Here is a 6,095-nt window from a genome sequence, read left to right as displayed (position 1 = left end):
CAGATGACTCTCTGGAGCAACTGTGGTTGGCAGTGTGGCCAGAATTATGGAGTTTGCTAGACGGTTCTATGACTACTGTCTCACGGTGGTTCTGTCACAGCCAACACAGGCTCCGCTGCCTCCAGCAACTCCTATTATATGAAAGTTACACATCCTGGTTTTCAACTTCACTTTTGTGTTGTAAAATCCCTTTAATTTTTTTGCTTGAAAATCCCATGAACATTAAAGAGCCAGAAATATTTTCTTTGTTGTTTTTGGATATGTAGACTTTCCAACGAAGACGTTTATTTTTTCCTTATTTGGTGTTGGAAAATTTCCAGATAAGACTTGTCCTCATTCATTCTCATAACTGTGCTCATTTTTTTCCCATAGAACTTATCACCTTCTAACTTATTATGTAATTTATTTATTTATTGTGCATATTGTCTTGTATCCTTCCCCTACAGTACAAGCACAATGAGGACAGGGATTCTTGTATGCTTTCAATCAATGGAATGTATTCCTAGCCCCTAAAATAGTGCCTGGCACATAGTAAGAACTCAGTAAATACTCATTGAATAAACTCACTCTCCTGTGTTAGCATTCTAATACTCACTTCCTTCATCTTTGGCAGGAAGGACTTGCTAGAATTTTTGCACACGTATCTTTCTATCATTGTCAGCTGATAAATTTAGGCTGTTTTAGAAAGCCCTGGTCTTAGGGTCACTTCATATTTGCTTACCTATTTGAATAGGTCATTGACCACTAGAAATCTGGAAATGGAGCAGGTAATATTTCTGCCCTTCTGTTTGCTGGGACTGTTAAGATGAGTAAGGTAAGAGTAGCGTCAGATAGGACAGAGTATGTTTACACTCCTACTTAAGGAACAATCTTGAAAAACCCAGTAAAAGAAGAAGAAAGAAGGCTGTTCATTAGAGATTTCATATTCTATAAAATTTTAATTAAGTTTTCCCATAATTACTAATGTCCTGAGAATGGTAATGATTAAGATTAAGCTGGAAGATTAAGCTGGAAAGCATAGCTACGATACTCAGAGTGTCTGCTTTGTGCTCCCTTTGACAGTCCACTTAGGGAAGGACTCAGCCCTGCTAAAGGAACATTATTTGGCAAATAATCTGATCAATTTCATTTGTATTCCTGGCAATGAAATGTTAAGAGCCTACCTCACCATTACGTCACCTAAATAGTGCAGAGTCCTTGGCAGGAGATTAAATTTTGAACCAAAGATCTAATTTCATGAGAAGGAAAAGTCTTACCTAAGTGCATTAAATAGATCTTTAGTAGAGTAGTTAATACCAATTAAGTGCTGGACTGTCCCAATCACGAATTATCCATTCAGACATGATAGTGTTTTTCTTCTTTAAATAACTCAGGTTTTTTAGAGTCTGGGTCATCCTAATTTCTCTCGGCCATTCAGCCTTGAAATATCCTGGTGGTGTTTAGAAAGCAATGATGGGAAATACCATGCTGGGTCAGCAGTTTGTGTGAAGTAGGAGTTTGGACGTGTAAGGTACTTTTATATTTGATCAGCTATGAGGACAAGCCCAGGGGATGTTCTTAGTAAAGTTATTTTAAATAAATTAAAAAATGGACTAGCTTCAGTCTAGAGTCTCTTGAATGGCATGAAGAGAACACTGGTTAGGTGGTTAGAGACAGGTCAGGAGTGGAGAAAGACAGCTTTGGAAATGAAACAGGCTGTGGTTGAACTCTTGTCTGTTGGATAATACATGCCGATTTGTATTCAGAACCCAGTCTGCTTTCAGACTCAACCTGTTGTTGGTTGCTGTCCAGTCAGCTCAAACTCCTGGTGACCCCCTGCACAACAGAATGAAATGCCGCCCAGTCCTGCACCATCTGCCTGTATTTGGACAATAGTCTGTTGTGATCCATAAGGTTTTCATTGGCTAGTTTTTGGAAGGACATTATTAGGCCTTTCTTTCTAGCCTATCTTAGTCTGGAAGCTCCAGTGAAATCTGCCCATCGTGGTGGTCCTTCTGGTATTTGAAATACCTGTGGCATAGCTTCCAGCATCATAGCAACACAGAAGCCACCACAGTGTGACAGACACATGGGTGATGGAGACTTAATTTACTCCCACCAGCTGTCTCACTGTGTTGATAGGTTAGGCCCTTTGAGAGGCTGGGTTTACCTCCTTTGCATTTGCATGACCAGTGTCAGAGGTTCAAGAGTCAGGATGAATCAAAATACCCAAGAGAATACCTGTATGCCAGGCCCTGCTACATGCTTAAAAAAAAAAAAAATACACATGTTTATTCTTTGCAACCACTGTGAGGCAGCCCTTCCTCTGACAGATGAGAACACAGAATGGTTAGTTAGGTAGCTTGTCCAGGGCTACAGAGTGATGGAGTAGCATACCAAGATTTGTCTGAAGACTTCCAGCTCCTCCAGGTTTGTTTCCTTTGGTAGCTCCTTCCTGCAGAGATGCCAAACAAAAGAGCAGGAATGAGTGGAGTTGGGAGATGGGGAGCTTTAAATGCTTGCTGCTTGATATTGTTCTATAATGTTATTTATGATTATCAATAAGGCTCTAATGCCCAGCAGCCTAAAGGAATGTCAATTATTCAGTAAAAACCACATAAGCAGAAAACACCAACTTCATGGTTGAATTCCCCTTTGACTTTGCAGTGGGATCTTTCCTACGTGCCTCACTGGATTGCAGGGGAACTCTGAGTTTATGCTCACCACTGACTTCTCAGGCTAATGCTGGGCATGAGCTGGATAGGGCGTACACTCTCCTGTTTATCAGTGAAGCAGCATGGGCCATCTGGAAGTGAAGACAGATTGGAATTTCCTGGGTGCAATTTGGAGACTTCCCATCAGGCCATATCGCATAGGAACACTCAAGCAGTGTGCAAGCTGCTGTCCCCGTGTTCCTCCATTGGATGTGTTCTGGGCTGGGGAACTTTCCAGCTTGGACTTGGCTAACCATGAGGTAGAGGTGAGATGTCAGTGGAGTTCCCTTACTGTTGCTTCTCCGTCTGGTCAATCAGAACTAAGCCAGGAGACTGAGCAAGGCCCTGTCATCTTGAGAAGTATTTTTACCACCTCTGAGTGACACTGAGTGTAGAATTACAAACATTTCTAATTCTCAAAGACATCTGCACAGTGTCTACCTAAACTTTTTAAAGATGGCCTTTAAAAGGATGCATGGATCCCTGGTGGTGCAGTGATTAAGTGCTCGGCTGCTAACCAAAAGGTCAGCAGTTCGAACCCACCATCTGCTCCATGGGACAAAGATGTGGCAGTCTGCTTCCGTAACGATTTACAGCCTTCGAAACCCTGTAGGGCAGTTCTACTCTGTCCTATAGGGTCACTGTGAGTCAGAATTGACTCGATAGGAATGAGTTTGGAATGGGTTTATAGAAGGGTGCCATTTTAATTGAAATACAGCTCTTTTGGTTACTTACGTACTATCAAAAATTATGAGTGTTGAAAAAGCACCAAATTTCTTGAGCTTTTGGATCTTGCTTGTCTGACCTTTGATAAACTAAGCACTTAAAAAAGTATTTTCTGGGAAGCAATTGCCGCTTATGTACCTGAGTGTTGAAATTCCTCAGAAAATTTATAAAGACCATTAGGTAATTTATTTGTGAAAGTTAGAGAAATAGTTAGAGAATGGCGATTGTGTTTTATTGTCACAATTTTGAAAGCAGACTTAAGAGCAGTTGAGGAGTGAAATTATTTTAAGAGTGGATAAACACTGGGTCATTAAAAATGAATTTCACAGTAGTTTTTATTTTGAGCCTATTTCTTGAGGAAAAACTAGCCCCTGTGAGGGTTGTGTGGCAAATGTAGAGATAGGTGACTTGGGACTGAGAGGAATGGAAGGAACATTTCACATATCATTCCAGAGCTTTCCGGGAAATGGGAGTTAAAATAAAACAGGGTCTGGGTGTGGTGTGCTTGTTTTGCAGAGAGCTTTAGGAAGAATTTGCCTCAGGAGCAGCCCAAATTGAGGGTCAGATCTCAGAAACAGGAGAATGCCGCAGGGGAGCTGTTCTTAGCAACAGCTTTACTCAGTGCTGGGGCCAAGTGCTGAGTGTGGCGGAGGGGGGCACAACAGGCCACTGGAGAAGGTCTTCAGTATTCACCAACTATCTGGATTTTGAAACTCATTAGGAGCGACATTATAACATACCAGTTGCTGTCTAGTTGACTGCTACTCATGCAATCTCATTTTTTGGACGTTGGTTGCCAGGCCTTTCTTCTAATGTGTCTCTGGGAGGATTCGAACCTCCAACCATTTCAGTCAGCAGCCGAGCACATTAACCATTTGTACCACCCAGGGACTCTGTTACTTCTGGGAAGTAGAAATTCCCCCAGAACATTTTCCATAGACCTTTAGTGTTTTTTTTTTTTAAAGGTAACAGTGAGGATGGAATGTCATGAATGCCACTGAATTGTATACTTAAAAATGGTTAAAATAGCAAATTTTTTGTTATATATAAAAAAAATTTTTTATGTTAAAAAAGGTCAGCCATGTATGTCGAAAAAAATTCAAACAGTTCAAAAAAAGGTATAGCCAGTTTCTGGTATCCCTTCAGGGTTATTGGCCTTGACAACTTCTCCCCTGCAAGCCAGGGTGCAGCTGAGCAATCCTGGCAAGTCAGCACCTTGAAAAAGGCCCTCCTCCAGCATGTTTGCTTGGTCATTTCCTCCCATTTTTATGCTTATTCATCCTGTGGCCTGTGTTCTCCTTGACATGCTTATTTTTTTTCCACCCTCCTGTAGGGAGAGATAACATTCTCAGGATTTAATTCTCATCTGATAAGTTTTATTTTTAACCACCTCTACATCCTTTTCTCCATGCTTTTTATTTGTATGAGCCCACACACTTCTCAGCCTTTTCTGGCTTTCTCAGGAGGTGTGAGCCGAAAGCCTCGTCACAATATGTTTCCCTGGGGTTTTTCCATCGTGGAGCAGCAGGTCAGGGTGCTGGGAACCTGGCTTAGCTTCACAAGGACAGGGGAACTTTCTCCTCTGCACATGTTCCTGCTTTTAACAGGACAGTTCATTCTTACCTCCCTCTTCCCCTCTGGGCTGTCTCTAGGTTTCCTGTTGTCAGTAAATTCATGTTATCTTGATGAAGGAAACACGCATTAAAAAAAAAACAAGTCAGCATGACATGCAGTGATTAGCATGGACAATGGCTCCCATTAGTAAGTGGCTCCCACAGCATGACAGGGTATACATGACGGTTCTTGGATTGAGATGAATGAAACTAGCCAGTGTCCACCCCAAAGAAGGGAACTTTTTTTTTATTTGGTGGGGGGGTGGTTGTCATATGATCTCTGACCAAAACTTTCCCAGTTCAAATTTAAAAGGTAATACATTAGTGAGGATGTATTGTAATTGTAGTGAGGATGTAATACAAGGTTAATATGTTTTGAGATAACAGTTCATAAGACCATTATCTCAGCTATTTAGGGTATATATATATAATTTTTTCTTCTTTTTAGCCTTTGGCCCACCACCCCCCTCCCCAAATATGACTAAATAGGGTCATGTCTGAACCGTTTCCAACTAGTGCTAGGGTGAAGAGGCAGTTTTTAACCTGGAGAGGGGAATGGGGTTTTCAGTGACTGGCCGCATTCCCCAGAGAGGGCTGTGCATGGGAATGCTGGCTGCGACTTGAACTTCATGGCCTCCAACTGCATTTTGTTCTCCATGGACCAGTTGTCTCTCAAGTATCACTTAGCTCTGTCACGCATCATGTATATAGTCACTGAGCATTTCATAAGGAGCCCTGGTGGTGCAGTGGTTAAGCGCTCAGCTGCTAGCTGACGGTTGGTGGTTCAAACCCACCAGCTACTCCAAGGGAGAAAGATGTGACAATCAGCTTGTGTAAAGATTACAGCCTTGGAAACCCTATGGGGCAGTTCTACTCTGTCCTATAGGATCACTATAGTCAGAATTGACTCAAAGGCAACAAATTTCTTTTTATTAGGCATTTCATAAAGCACTCTGGTAGGTACTTAGGTACAAAAATTAAAAAAAAAATCTGATACAACTTCACAGAAGACTATTATCAAAGGATTTAAGATTACCAATTAAATTTAAACACTTTATTATGA

The sequence above is a fragment of the Elephas maximus genome, chromosome 10 (genome assembly GCF_024166365.1).
Source record: "Elephas maximus indicus isolate mEleMax1 chromosome 10, mEleMax1 primary haplotype, whole genome shotgun sequence".
NCBI classification, from domain to species: Eukaryota; Metazoa; Chordata; class Mammalia; order Proboscidea; family Elephantidae; genus Elephas; species Elephas maximus.
Note: the sequence above shows the minus strand (reverse complement) of the source record.